Source organism: Dermacentor albipictus, chromosome 1 (assembly GCF_038994185.2).
Source record: "Dermacentor albipictus isolate Rhodes 1998 colony chromosome 1, USDA_Dalb.pri_finalv2, whole genome shotgun sequence".
Classification (NCBI taxonomy): domain Eukaryota; kingdom Metazoa; phylum Arthropoda; class Arachnida; order Ixodida; family Ixodidae; genus Dermacentor; species Dermacentor albipictus.
The window spans coordinates 22,720,362-22,733,904 of record NC_091821.1 but is presented as its reverse complement, the minus strand read 5'-3'; the positions used below and the strand labels follow the sequence as shown (position 1 = coordinate 22,733,904).

At 46.4% G+C, this 13,543-nt stretch overlaps 1 protein-coding gene across 7 annotated transcripts in view; it reads right to left on the bottom strand.

The window, feature by feature from the left end:
- The window catches only part of Pde11 (Phosphodiesterase 11), a 640,803-nt gene that overhangs the window by 103,871 nt on the left and 523,389 nt on the right, over positions 1–13,543 (bottom strand). The gene's annotated exons all lie outside the window — the stretch shown is intronic.

Here is a 13,543-nt window from a genome sequence, read left to right as displayed (position 1 = left end):
ATCATGCGCAAGCAGTTCACTGAACTGTTGTCAGTACGCTTTGCAGGCGTTGTCTCGCAAGATCACTGAAGCTTCCATGCAAATGTTGACTATAATAAGGCTTTCTAAAAGAAAAAAAAACTCAGTGCCCTTCCATTTTGTAAAGCATGACCAGCGAAGCTGTGTGCGTGGGCCCCCTTAATGGCGAACTGCACGGCCACCGCGGGTCGGCCCGGCATTGCACTATCTTCGGCGGCATCGGCCCACGTATGAGAGTGCTTAACGCCTACACATCGTTTATTCGCGCGCTTCGTCTCAATACGCCAAGCCTGAAATAGCTTTTCAACTCGTGCTGAGTGCGTTGCAAAAGTTTTTTTGTCGCATAACGGCTCACTTACCTCCTTTTGATTGCTAATGGCACACGTGCCTGTCATGCGCCTGTTTTACTCTGTAAAATTAGAAGGCTTGTGGTGAGGAGTGTTTTAGCACGTCCCCTTCCCCTTTTGGACTAACAGCACAAAATAACAATTTTGAAATCTTTTATTCTTTTTGATTTGTTACCGGTTTCGTTTCGTAAACAAGTGTTCGTCGTTATGAGAGAGTCGGCCTTTAGCAATGCTTAACATCTACTGCGGCAACATATGAAAGACGCCAGCCAGCGTGAACAGGCTGGCGCGCAGTCTGAGCGCATCTGGTGACGAAAACCTGACAGCAAGTGACGCAACCCCGGGCGCTCGCAGTAGGAAGCACACAAGGCAGCATGACGCCATACCACCGAGAGTTGCAAGCTCCAATCTCCGTATGGAGGGGGACAGGAGGCAGGAGAAGGAGGAGGAGGGGGAATTGCACAGAAACGCGAGGTCGGCTGTCGTAATGAGAGACGGCGAATGTGCGTGCATGACACGCTCACAAGGATACCAGATGATGGCTACCACACAGCTGCGCGGCTCAGGAAAAACAACGCGCGGAAGGTTAATGAATGCACCGCACAGAGTGGTTCGACGTCTACCCGCGCACTGTCCAGGGCGAGGGAGTTTCTGAAGCGCGAGCCCCTGCGGCGTGTTTTTTCATCGCCCTCCTCGCTCCCGCGCAGGCTCGTATTTCCCGCGTGAATGCTTCCGCGAGCGCGCGCTAATTTGTGCCGCCATGTGTGGCTGATCGAGCAACCAATGCCGTCGCGATCTTTCGATTTCTACCTAGTCCTGCCATCGTGGGCGGACAAAAAAAGCGTGGCTGCGGGCACAACTGCGGACGAGCTGTTCAAGGCCTCGCGCACATTTGTGGGCATCGGCTACGTATCAGTGGTGGCAAGCGCGACGATAGCCATTTGCTCGCGATGAAATTAGGACACTTGGAAATAGTGAGGCAACGCGTAATTTTTGGTATCGTCTTATTATTATCAATATTTGTCCTTGTAGTTTTTTGCTGCTCTTGTTTTTAGCAGTGTCAACAGTTTTAGTACACTATTACCCGATTCTAATCCTATTTACACCAACTGTACACTGGCATGAAAAGGCGCTACGGTGTCTTACACTAAATGGTACACGACACGATAGAACCTTTCATGTAGTGATCTTCCTATTTTAGTGCTTCTGCTGCATTCCTGTAACCATGCCGACACGTAGTCGCAGTGGGCTACTAACCGATGCCAAGAATTTCCATTTAATCACTGGAGAAAGAAATGTCGCAGTTTTGCCCGAACGCGAACCATCGATCGCGATAGAAATTAGTGGACAGCTATACACGAAGTAAAGATAGTAATTTTATCGGCCTCATAAACTTGCAAACATAAGCATACGAACTTAGTTAACAAGCATAGTGTCAGGCGCGCACTAGCAAACATGAACACATTTCACTCGATGACCCCGAAAACTCGCTGTCAAAACGCTGTAGTGAGGAAGCGCGGCAGCAGCAGCCAGCGAATTGACCTCCGTGCTGTGTCCCGCATCAACGCGAACTAAGTCGCGGAAAGACAGCGCGCCGCGGACTCTCGAGATACAGCGGCCAGGGCGGCCGCCCGGAGTATACCCCACCCCTCCCGAGCTTTGAGCGCGACGGAATACAGCGCGCTTCCTTTCCGCTTCCCCCCGTTGCGTTCGCGAGTTTGAGCCGCGATCGCCGGTTCACCCTCGCACGCTTTCACTCGCACATGCAGCGTACGGCGCGTGGCGACGATTTTATCGCCGCGGGACTTTATACGGAACCCAGGCACGTACCCAGGAGGAGGGCGGAGCGCCCCCCCCCCCCGAAACTAAGCGGCATAACGCCCCCCCCCCCCCCTCCCCGCTCACGCCACCAGTCCGCACACACCATTCCTAAAGCGCCGACAAATCAATCTTGAGACTTGACAGCTATTCGGTTGTCAACATTTTGCTGCCTTTTTCACTCCTTTTGGATGGCGGTAGTTATCGGCATCTCCTAGGGTGTGAAGGCCAGTTTTCTCATCGATTCGGTGCCCGCGCGATCAACTCGAGATGCGTTCAGTTGTCAGCATCTGTTGCAACGGTAACGCGCATCGATGTTGCTTCATTAGTTCAACATTTTTTGTTTAGACTGAACCAGGGACCAGGAAAGGGATTCGGTTCGTAGTCAGCCGGTCTGTGTGCTCGTGAAACGAGTTGCAGTAGGAGAAAACGCCAGTTGCGTTTAACTTTTCCATTTGCTTCATTATTTCCTCGAGTGACGGCTCACCGCGACGCTGGCAGATCCTCGGAACCATATACACGTGATATGGCTTAGATAAGATGGAAAATAGAATTATGCGAAACAGCGTTCATCATCGAACCCTGCAATAACCGTTAAACCCATAAGCAATATGAATGTCGGCCGTTACCTCGTCTGGTATTTCCCTAACTGTACGGCACTTTTTGTGCAAAATTAGTTACTGGAAACAAGAGTCGCAAGGAGTTGAGAAATTAGGCGATCTAGTAAGAGAGAGAGCCGAGGCAACAGCCAAACAGGAAGGAAAAGCGAAACTTAACAAATTTAACTGTTCTTGAAAATATTTACGGATAGACATCTTTTTATTTAAAAAGGAAGTAGAGATAACGCCGCCGGAAGTGGAGAATAATTCCGTGTATGTTGAATGACGCTTCTACAGTTATCAGTCGAGCCGCCTGACGTAGCCACTTCTGTGCTTATACGAGTATTTTTCTAACCTTCCGTGGTGGGCGCAGTACGCGTAGAACCGCAGCGACCTGCGCTCTACGCGGATGTACGGTACTGGTGGCCACGCACCGTTACGCAGCTTCCAAAATAACAATACGAGTCGGTTTTGGCACTTGGTAGATCAGTAAACGAGAGATCCAAAAGAGCCTGTGACTGTTCCGCAACTATGTATTTCTCTATAATTCTTCCAGTGCTAATTCAAAAACGCCACTAGAAATATTTATTTTACACTTTCACTTCTTTTCTTGGTCTTGACAGTGTTCTTCCTGCGCATCTTTCCTGCGCGAGTCCATTTGACGTGGCTCCTTGTTTGTCAAGGATAGGAGAGGTGTATCTCACTGGCGTACCTGTGAGATACACCTTATTTCATTTCTCTTTTGAGGGTTTACGCTTGTTTATGGCAAACAGTGGGCATTATTCACAATTGTACTAGTAAAGGTGCCACCTCCCACTATAGCATAGAAAAGTTACCTTGGGTTGCCCCTTCCCCCCCCCCCCCCCGCCCCCTTCCGGACAAAATATCACCCTGGGTACGGTGCCTGATGGAACCTCACGGCAATGGCAACGGCAGAAATGCGCCTGGAATGTTCATATAATTGCTATCGCAATAAAAAAAAAAGAACCGTCAAGCTTGGTTTTTAATCTGTCCGTTAATCAACAGCACAGCCTCGCAGCATACAAACGAGTCATCTTCACTTGATTTATAATTAACAGGCCACTCGAGAGAAACACTAAATCCTCTTAGGTAGACTTTGAGAACTACACTTAATCCTCGGGGCGGGACGACGAACAGGTTATTAGAGGAGAAAATGAAGACTGGACTTATTTCCCCAAATTTCTTGCCTAATATGCGGCGCCGATGACAATTAGATGTGAAGGGTTTCAATGCACTTTTACACATTTCGCTCATTTTTCCAGAGAAGTCCACAAAAGTGGGCCAGGTTACGTCATTGCTTCATGTTGAATTCCTCTTGAGTCGTTGCTTCTAAACTCTGTCACTGTTTTGAGAAATCCTGTTCTAACGGAGAAACTGACCTACATAGGAACTGTCACTTCGACACATGAATACGTTTTTTTTATTTATTTCTTCATTGGCTTTAGTGCCCACCACGTCGAATTATTTCTGACTATACTAGCTGTGACATTTTTATTGCTAGTATATGTACTTATATTGCTTATAGAGTCATATTGCCTATAGATTAAAACTTATGTCATTATCTATGAATCCCTGCGGCATAGCGAAGTCCAGGGAAGGCGGTGTTCGAGTGGTGGCACTGGTTCTTGCATTGAGCACTCAGAAGAAAGAAAGAAAGAGAGTGAGTTAGTTAGTGACTGAATGTTAAGCTATATTCACGAAATTTGTCACGGAACCACTGATCGACAATGGATGACGCACGAGCTTCATCCAGCCACGTAGCCCAGGAGAAAGCCATTCACTGACAAGGCACGTACGTGCGTTGTGAATGTAGTTACGTCTTAGCACACCGTAACGACGCAGCGCTCATTAACTCTTTATACGACTTTTACAGATTTTAATTATCCTGCGATTCGGTGACAGGTCGGTTATATAGACATTAACATGGCAATATTCTATTTGCCATCTGTGCAGACGTTTGCATGTCAATCCTGCTTGACAAGCCTGATATTATTCGAGCTTGTGTTCAAATACTTGCAAGTGCTCGGAGTTACAGGATGATTATTGCATTCCCGACTTATTCTGTCCGCAATGGCTCGAGCCTTGTCAAGCCCGTGGCGAATGCCAAGTATGAAAAGGAACTAAACGAAATCAATTTTATTTTCCCTTGTTGCAACAACACGGTATCATACCGTATTACATTAAGCTCCCGGGCACACAACGCCTGCCATTCTTCTGTTATATATATATATATATATATATATATATATATATAATATATATATATATATATATATATATATATATATATATATATATATATATATATATATATATATATATATATATATATATATATATATATATATATGTATATAAACGGGGTGTACAAGGCAGGGATGTTAACCGGAGAATTTTCCGGTTTGCTATCCTGCCCTGGGGTAATGTTAAGGGGAAAGGAAAGACGGAATAAATGGCGGAGAAAACCCAAAGGAACGAAAAAAATTTATTAGTTTGGGAACGCTCGTGAGAACTAGTCTCTATAATGGGCCACTCTAACGCGAAAAATTCAATAGTGCCTTGACCGTCTCGTTGTGTGACGACTGATAGTTCGGCATTCCAGGACTGTCTGCTTCGAAAGCGGCCGGTCGTCAAGACGCCCCAGCGTGGTCGCGAGTGACTGACTGCCAGTGCGCGCTGTATCGGGGACTTCGATGATTTCCTCGTTGCCACAGTGGTCTTACCCAGCACTATCTTCCCTTTTGATGCGGAAAGCAAAGGCTTCTGTAAAAGCGAAATCAAGCCACAGTCGGTAAAAAACCGTTGTCTCGGGTCGGGATAGTCCACGTGGAGGACAAAGTTGAAGACAGGGGTCCAGTCGATGAAGACGTGCGCGCTGGAAACTAGGTGTGTTCCACAGCGATTGTATGACGTTGTTTACAAGCCCTTGAAGTTTCGCTGCTGCATCTGTTTTTGACAGCGGGTTGGCTCCTTCACTGCAAATCATATTGACCGGAAAAAAGACGGGGACAGAGGAAGAAAACACATAAACAGCACAGGCGGTTTGCTATCCTAGCCTGTGCTGTTTATGTGTTTTCTTCCTCTGTCCCCGTCTTTTTTGCGGTCAATATGATTTGCAGTAAATACCAACTAGGCCAAACTGAAGTTCTGGTTCCTTCACGCCGTCTTCATGAGCAGATGGAGCAGCTTCATCGGCATATTTGTTGCCCATTAAGCAACAGTGGCTAGGGAGCCACTGAAATATGACATCGTGTCCTTGCTCGACGAGGCGGTGAAGGAGCTCTCGGATTTCTAGAACTATGTGTTCGTAGGGTCCACGGCGTAAGGCAGAAAGCAAGCAATGTAGAGCTGTCTTGGAGTCACTGAAGATACTCAATTTCAATGCGAAGCGCACTACGAAGAGCAGCACGCTCCGCGGCTATCGATGTCGTCTGGTGTGGTGTCTAGAACTTCGAGGTGATGACTTTCGCTGGAAGAATCGCTGATCCTGCCGAACCGTCCACGTGGGTTGAACCATCAGTGTACAGGTGGGCGTGATTGTTGTATTTTTCGTACAGCAAGAGCAGCCAAAATTGCTTGACAACTGGTTATGAGAGTTGCACCTTCGTTCGAATTCCTGGTACTGTCAGTTCAACTTGTGGCTGAGCCAAGCACTAAGGAGGAAACAAAACTATTGCTGCAGCTGTGTAATCTGACGGGAGGTGTACACGATAAAGCAGTATCGTCTGACAAAAGGGGGCGCTTGGTAAGCCTTTCAGCAGTGAGGCGAGATAGTGGAAAGGGGCGCGAGAAACGTGCCTGACGTGTGCTCTGAGCACTTCCATAACAAAGAGAATCTTATCAGTGCAGTCATGCGCAATTGCAATGGTTTCTGATGTTGATGTCCACCGTGGGAATCTACAGACAAAACCCCGAGCGCCTACGCCTGAGCACTTTCGAGTGTACGGATGTTAGCTCTGCAGGTATTGGGCAGCACTGCCAAAGTGTACCTCAGATACTCGAGAAACAGTGTCCTGTACAGTTGCATCATCGCGTGTACTGAAGTACCCCACGTTTTTCCTCCAAGAAACGTGAAAAGATAAGAGATGGCTGTGAAGCGCTTCCTTGAGTAGGCCACACGAGGATTCCAGCAGAGGTCACGGTCGATGATTACGCCTAAAGGCCTGTGCGTCCTGACATGAGAGATATTTTGTCCATCGATGGATATGGCACAGGAAGTGATTGGTTTCCGGCTAAACGCGACTAATGCACATTTTCCAGGGGAAATCTTGATGCCTTGTTTGCTAAGGCACGTCACTATCAACGTCTCAGATTTATGGAACCTTGCAAGCACTTGAGGACGCGTCACGCCAGATGCCCAGACGCAGATCTCGTCGGCATAGATTTACAGTTTCACCGTATTTGGTAGGCATCCTACGAGACAAATGGGCACAAGGTTGAAGAGTGTGGGGCTCAAGACACCACCCTGCGGAACCTCACGGTGTGTTGGGCTCACGGAGAAGTTGGGCCGTCATAGGTATTCACAAAGAGAGACGGCATATGTAAATAACTGCGTGCCCAACGATAGAGTCGACCGCCCAGACCAACTATTTCCAGAGTGTCAAATATCGCCTCATGAAGAACATTGTGATATACACCTTTGATATCGAGGAACATAGCGACAGATAATCGCTAAAACGCCTTTTGATGTTGAACGCATGTAAGCAAATCGATGACGTTGAATCGATGGCGATGACCGGTGAAGTCGAAAGCCAGATATCGCGTCTGGGTAAACTTCGTAGCGTTCCAGGTACCGTTGAAGTCTGGCGAGAATCATTCGTTCCATCAACTTCCCAATGCAACTAGCCAGCGCGATTGGGCGGTATGAAGTAATATCTAGAGGACATTTGCCAGGTTTGGGGAGCGGTACCAGGCGACTGGTGTTCCATTCTTGAGGAACGTTTCCATCCTGCCAGGACTCATTGAAGATGTGCAGCAGTGCACTTCGCGCCTGTTCACCGGGTTGGCCCAATATACGGTAAGGTATACCATCTGCGCCAGGTGTTGACGACTGAACACATAAGGCAAATACTGCGTCCAGCTCTTGAGTGGTGAATGGCAGATCCGTGCCTGAATCCCGTGTGCCTGGAAAGTAGTTAAAAGTAAAGCAAATTGTGGCCGTTGACTGGCCGGCAATCATAGCACAGAAATATTCCGCTACATCGATGTCTTGGCGTTGGAAGAGTGCTAGGGTCTTGAATGGGAGGCGTTTTCCGGAATAGAATGTAGGCCTCTCACAGTTCTCAATATTTGAGATAGTGGTTTATGGGGATCAAGAGACTCACAATATTTTTTCCATCGCTCGGACTCCATGTTATCTATGGGACGTTGTATCCATTTTTTGAGTGCGCCGGGATATCCTTAGATTGTGAATGGACTTTGTGCGTGGGTATCTTCGTTCGGCGCGACGACAAATTGCGCGAAGTCGCTCCAACTCCAGGTCGAATTGCGAGTTCTTCGTTGAGCACATAGCTTGCACACAGCATTCTACGCCGCTTCTCTAACAGCCTCTTGCAGTCCAGAGGAAAGAATTTCTGACAAGCGTCCTCCATTAGGTATCAAATACGTCCTTAGTTATTGCGCAACTGCTATAAATTTTAGTTCTGTACGTCCTACACAACTCCAAAATATAATGATCTTTGGAGGCACTTCCTCGTGTATTAGTTTTTCACAAAAAGCATCGTGCTGTAGCTTACTTAGCTCGTTGTAAACCGCAATGTACCGTTATCTATCCTAAGAACATGTATAATTACTGGAACAATATAAAAAAATTAGGACACTTTAACTAATTTTTTTTACAATCCCCTGAAATATAACCTTGCACTTTCGCAGTTATTGCCGAAAGATATTGCAATTTCAAGTAGATATCGGCATTCTACATATCTTGAAGCATATGCATACCACATTTCGTTAGTGTAGGACAATTATAAGTGCACATGGTTATTCTCGTGGGATTGCGAAAAATATTAGTTGAAGTTTACTAATAATTTCTTGCATAGTTCCACGAATTATACGTGCAGTTTGGATAGATATCGGCACTTTGCAGTATACAAAGAGCTAAATAAGCTCTTTGTACGATGCCTTTCATAAAATTTAATACACGAGGCAGTGCCTCCAAAGACCACTATATTTTGCCAGTTGTGTAGGACATAACCAAACAAATATAGTACCTACACAAAAAATAGTGAAATATTTCAAATCTACATAAAAAAACTCTATGAATGGCAGTATTTTCAACTCTCTAGTAGAAATATATTTTTCGAGTAGCATCTCCCCTTAACGCGCGTGGGAAAGTGGCGCGATACAAAGTTCAAGTCCAGGCAGCTACTGTACACTGTGCCCCGTAGAAATGTAGGACTGTCGTCATTCAGCAGCAAGAGGTCACGATTGGCGACAAATGAAGCGAATCTTCGTCCCGCTGCGTTGACTTGCGAGCTTCCCCAAATGTGTGATGGGCATTAAAGTGATAATCCAAGAACCAGGATATGAATTTATTATGTCTTCTAGTTTTTTTACGTCGAAGGGGCGTGATGGAGATAGGTACGCACCTACAAGTATAAAGGTGAGCTTTCTATTTTTGACGGTTAGGCCGACATATATGCTGATTGTCTTCATGAGGTTGCACAGGCTGGATGAGGTAAGCAAGCTCACGGCGAATGAAGATGACGACCTTACCACTTTCGTTGTTGTTTGAGGACGTAATTGACTTTTCGCCGGATAATCTGATTGGATGGGACAATTTTGGTTCGCAGATAGAACTGAGTAGAAATCGGTTAACATGTACAAACTGGCGAAAATCAGCAAAGCAAGATCCTAGACCTCTGGCGTTCCATTGAATAATCGATGCTTCTCTGACCTTCTTACGAAATGATTGGTGATTGTCAGGCATTATTCACTCGAGCGTTGCTAGGACTGGGCTCACCGAGTCCAGCACTTGTAGTTCCCTTCGAGCGGATGGAGTTTCGATGCTGGTCAACATTACTCTGATGGCATCGATTATGGGCCGCAGCATCGGAATGATTTGGCGGTCTACTGTTGGCACATCATCAACTGAAGTTCGCTTCGATGGAGGCATCAAGCGTGTAGGTTCATTGGAAGGCTGGGTACTTGGGAGCGCCGGCCAGTCTCCTACAAGGGAAGGCTTTTCCGTTTGAGGCCTCCTTGTGGTCTCGGGTTTGCTTGTGCTTGAAATTTATCTTGTTGGCACAGTCTGTGCATGAATTGCACCTTGCGTTGTACAGTTCCGTCGATGACGACGCCGACGCTGGATACTTTCAGACGCTTCCCTATGAGATGAGCTGTCTCAAACAATTTGTTTCAGGATAGCAAATTGTTTTTTATCCTTGGCAGTCTTTCGTTGTGGCCTCATGAGAGCCATTACAGTTGTTCCACCTATTATTTGTTGCGCGGCAGACATCTGCAGTGAATGAATGAATGAATGAATGAAACCACGTTTATTCCGCATTAAAATGCGTCGAAGACGCTGCGGTGGAAAGAGGAGGGGTGTTATTGGAAAAGGGAAGGGTAAGGCTGCTTCCACAAAGGTGGTTTAGATCAGCACGACATGTGCACATGGAACAGAATCCACTTACGGGTGGTGGTCTGCCACGCTTGTGGAAACGGTTCAACAAGTGAGGAGTAAGTAAGGCTTGTCTGGATTCTCCGTCTGCAGTGTGCGCATCCGCGCACCGGGGCACAATGTAGATTTTGCACAGGCGCCCTCGACATGCCCAATCCTGAAACACTTGTGGCTTTGAAGTGGCTTGGGGACAAACGGTCGAATGACATGGCGGAAGTGACCGGCTTTGACATCCGAAGGGACGCAGTAGCCCTTGGAACACTATTTTTCACGCAGCGGCTGTTTCAAGGCGGCATACGTGCGTTATGACCACTCCTTCATGCGCAGGTTTAATCAGAATGGGCACGTCTGAGTTCGTAATTGCCAGGTAAATGTCGTAGATTACGCCGGCACCACAGGTTCCTTCCACTGGTATAACCAGTCGCACTTTGACTTTCTCCAAGTCAGTTATCTGCCGGAGCTTGTCTAGCACACTTGCACAGGTCATGTCGACAACGGGCACATTTTTCCGCGTGTTTAGTCGGACCTCCTTAATTTCATTTGGCGCTATTCCCTCAAGGAAAACGTAGAGAGCTTGCCTGTTTAATCCTCGAATGCTCATGGAAGGATCGACAGGTATGAAGAGGATGGTGTGCGGCCAGCGCTCAGGTTTTGCCTGCAGGGTTGATGTACTCCCAGGTGATGGCGTCTTGATGAGTCACCTTCTGGTCTTTCGGCAACTCACCGGCACAAAGCTGTCATCAGATGAGTCATCGCCTGTGACTGAGTAAACCTCAGCGTCTTCGCTGGTGCTGGACCAAGTGCCTCGCTTCCTTGAGAAGCTTGTCAAAGTAGGCCTCTGACCTGGCGGGATGACAGTCTTCGCGTCCATGGTCACGAGAGTGGGAGCCTCAGTGGAGTCTTTACTGCTGGTTGACCAGGTGCGCTGTGTCATTGCAGAGCTTTCCGTAGCAGGCTTCTGGCCGTGTGGGCCTGTAGCAGGCTCCGCGTCCATAGCGCCAAGGCCGGACGCACAAAGCGCCCCGACAATTGTGGAAAATTGGACGAAAAATAGCTAGCCGCGACAGATGCCTGCTTGCTTGCTTCCTATGCGATGGCGCGTACCCACTACAGGGGATTGTCCAAGAAGCCGGCGGTTAAACGGAAAACGGTTACACGAAAACGTGCATTTTTGAAAGGAGAGCAAGCTAGAAGGTAATACATTTTAATCAATTTAATTGGAGTTTTTTAAATTAATAAATAATAAATTAGTAAATTAAAGTAAATTGCAATTTTGTAAAATTATAAACAATAAATCGGCAAAATCACTAACTATTCTCGTTGTGTCAACAAGGTACTTGCATACGGCCCTGCATACATTCATGTGACTAAAACTTAATGTAGTTGCCCCAAAGGAGAGAATGTTTTTAGTGTTTATAGTAATGCCTAATTTTCGGAATGGAATTTAGTATTTCTTTCTATGAATTGGGAATCGGCGGCAGGTTAATAAAAAATGGTCAGTGGTGTCAGGTTCTTTGTAGAAATGACATAGAGGGGACGACGCCAGACCAGACCTGAGCAGATAAAAATATAGGGGTGGAAAACGGCATCGTCATTTTGTGAGGGAGGGTTCCAATTTACGTGAGGGACAACATTGATTGTCCCAAGGGTAAAGCATATGGATTAAGTCAGTTATTTGGAATGCCTGTTTTGCACAGTATATTAAAAAGATAGTTTCTTAAATCTAGCCGCGGTGATGCAAGCAGACGTTGGCAGAACATACATGACTGATCCATGCAATGATGTGCGAACAAGTGCGTCGGTCATTTCATTTGAGAACAAACCACGGTGATCTGGTACGCATATCAAGCGCGCAAGACGTAAGGTAGATGCGAAAATTGCTTCTAATTCATTCAAAACTGTATTGTCTGAAGATGAGGTGAGTGATGTGCACACTGATCCCGAATCGGTCACTGTTACGGGTGTAGAAGAATTTACAGGAAGTTTACGAAGAGCTACAGTAATTGCAAATAATTCTGCTTGAAATATAGGCGCAAAATCAGGAAGTCGCATTGAATACGACCAGAATAGCGCCTCAGAATAAGTGCCCACGCCCGCTTTCTCTTCACACATTGATGCATCCGTTGCTATCATATTATTGATTTTCAACTGCGCTAAAAAATCTTGTAATATTGCGCTTAGATATCTAGTTAGCAGGAGTTTAGCAATGGAAGGAAATATGTCGTCAAATTCAATTCTAATAGCAGTTACGGTTTTTTTTATAGGAGAATCATCTCGCGTATCTGAACTTTTAATGGTTTTATAGTTGCGCTTGCACGAAAAGAACCTGCGGATTTTATAGACGAGACCATGCACGTTTGTTCAAAGAACACAGATCTTTCCTTGATAAATACATACTGCGATTGTCTCAATGAACATGCGTAAATGTTTAAGTAAGCTTTTACTGTAAGAATGCGGAATCTGCAAACAAGTCTGGGTAATCGGGCTTCTTGATATAGCAACAAGTTTTGGCAAACCAAGACAAATCCATTCTAGCAAACAGCAACTTCGTCGTCTTTCTCGCCCTGTAGAGGCAGTAATCCATTTCAATTGGCGGACAGATGCCTGGCATCGAAGTGGCAGGCGAGCTTGAAAAAACTGCGCACAGCGGAGGCGCAACATATTATATTATCTGAAACTGAAATGAAATCATATCGAAAAAAGGCAGGGGGGGGGGGGGGCAGGTTGTATGTATAATGAAAAAAAAAAGTTCCATCACACTTTTTTTTTTGTTTCAAAGTTTCAGGGCCGAGTGACTCTATCTTCTGTTACCACCTGATAATTCGCTCATGCGTGAAAAATGTATTCGATTCGTTCATTACGAACTGAACGTAACCCTCGGGATCTCAGAGCGACTGCGTAAGGCAGAGATAACAGTTGTAAATTAGACTGACCTATTTCTTAGAAGTGTGTTATCGTAAATTCACGGCCTCACTCCGTGAATGTCGAAGAGGAAGAAAGAACGCGCCTAACGACGCCCAGCAGTCAGGTAGCGAGCCGGCGGCTCAAGCGTGAAGATCTGGGGCCGCGACCAACACTGAAGCGGTACGTCTCCACCCGTCAGCCACCAACGCGGCGTCCTC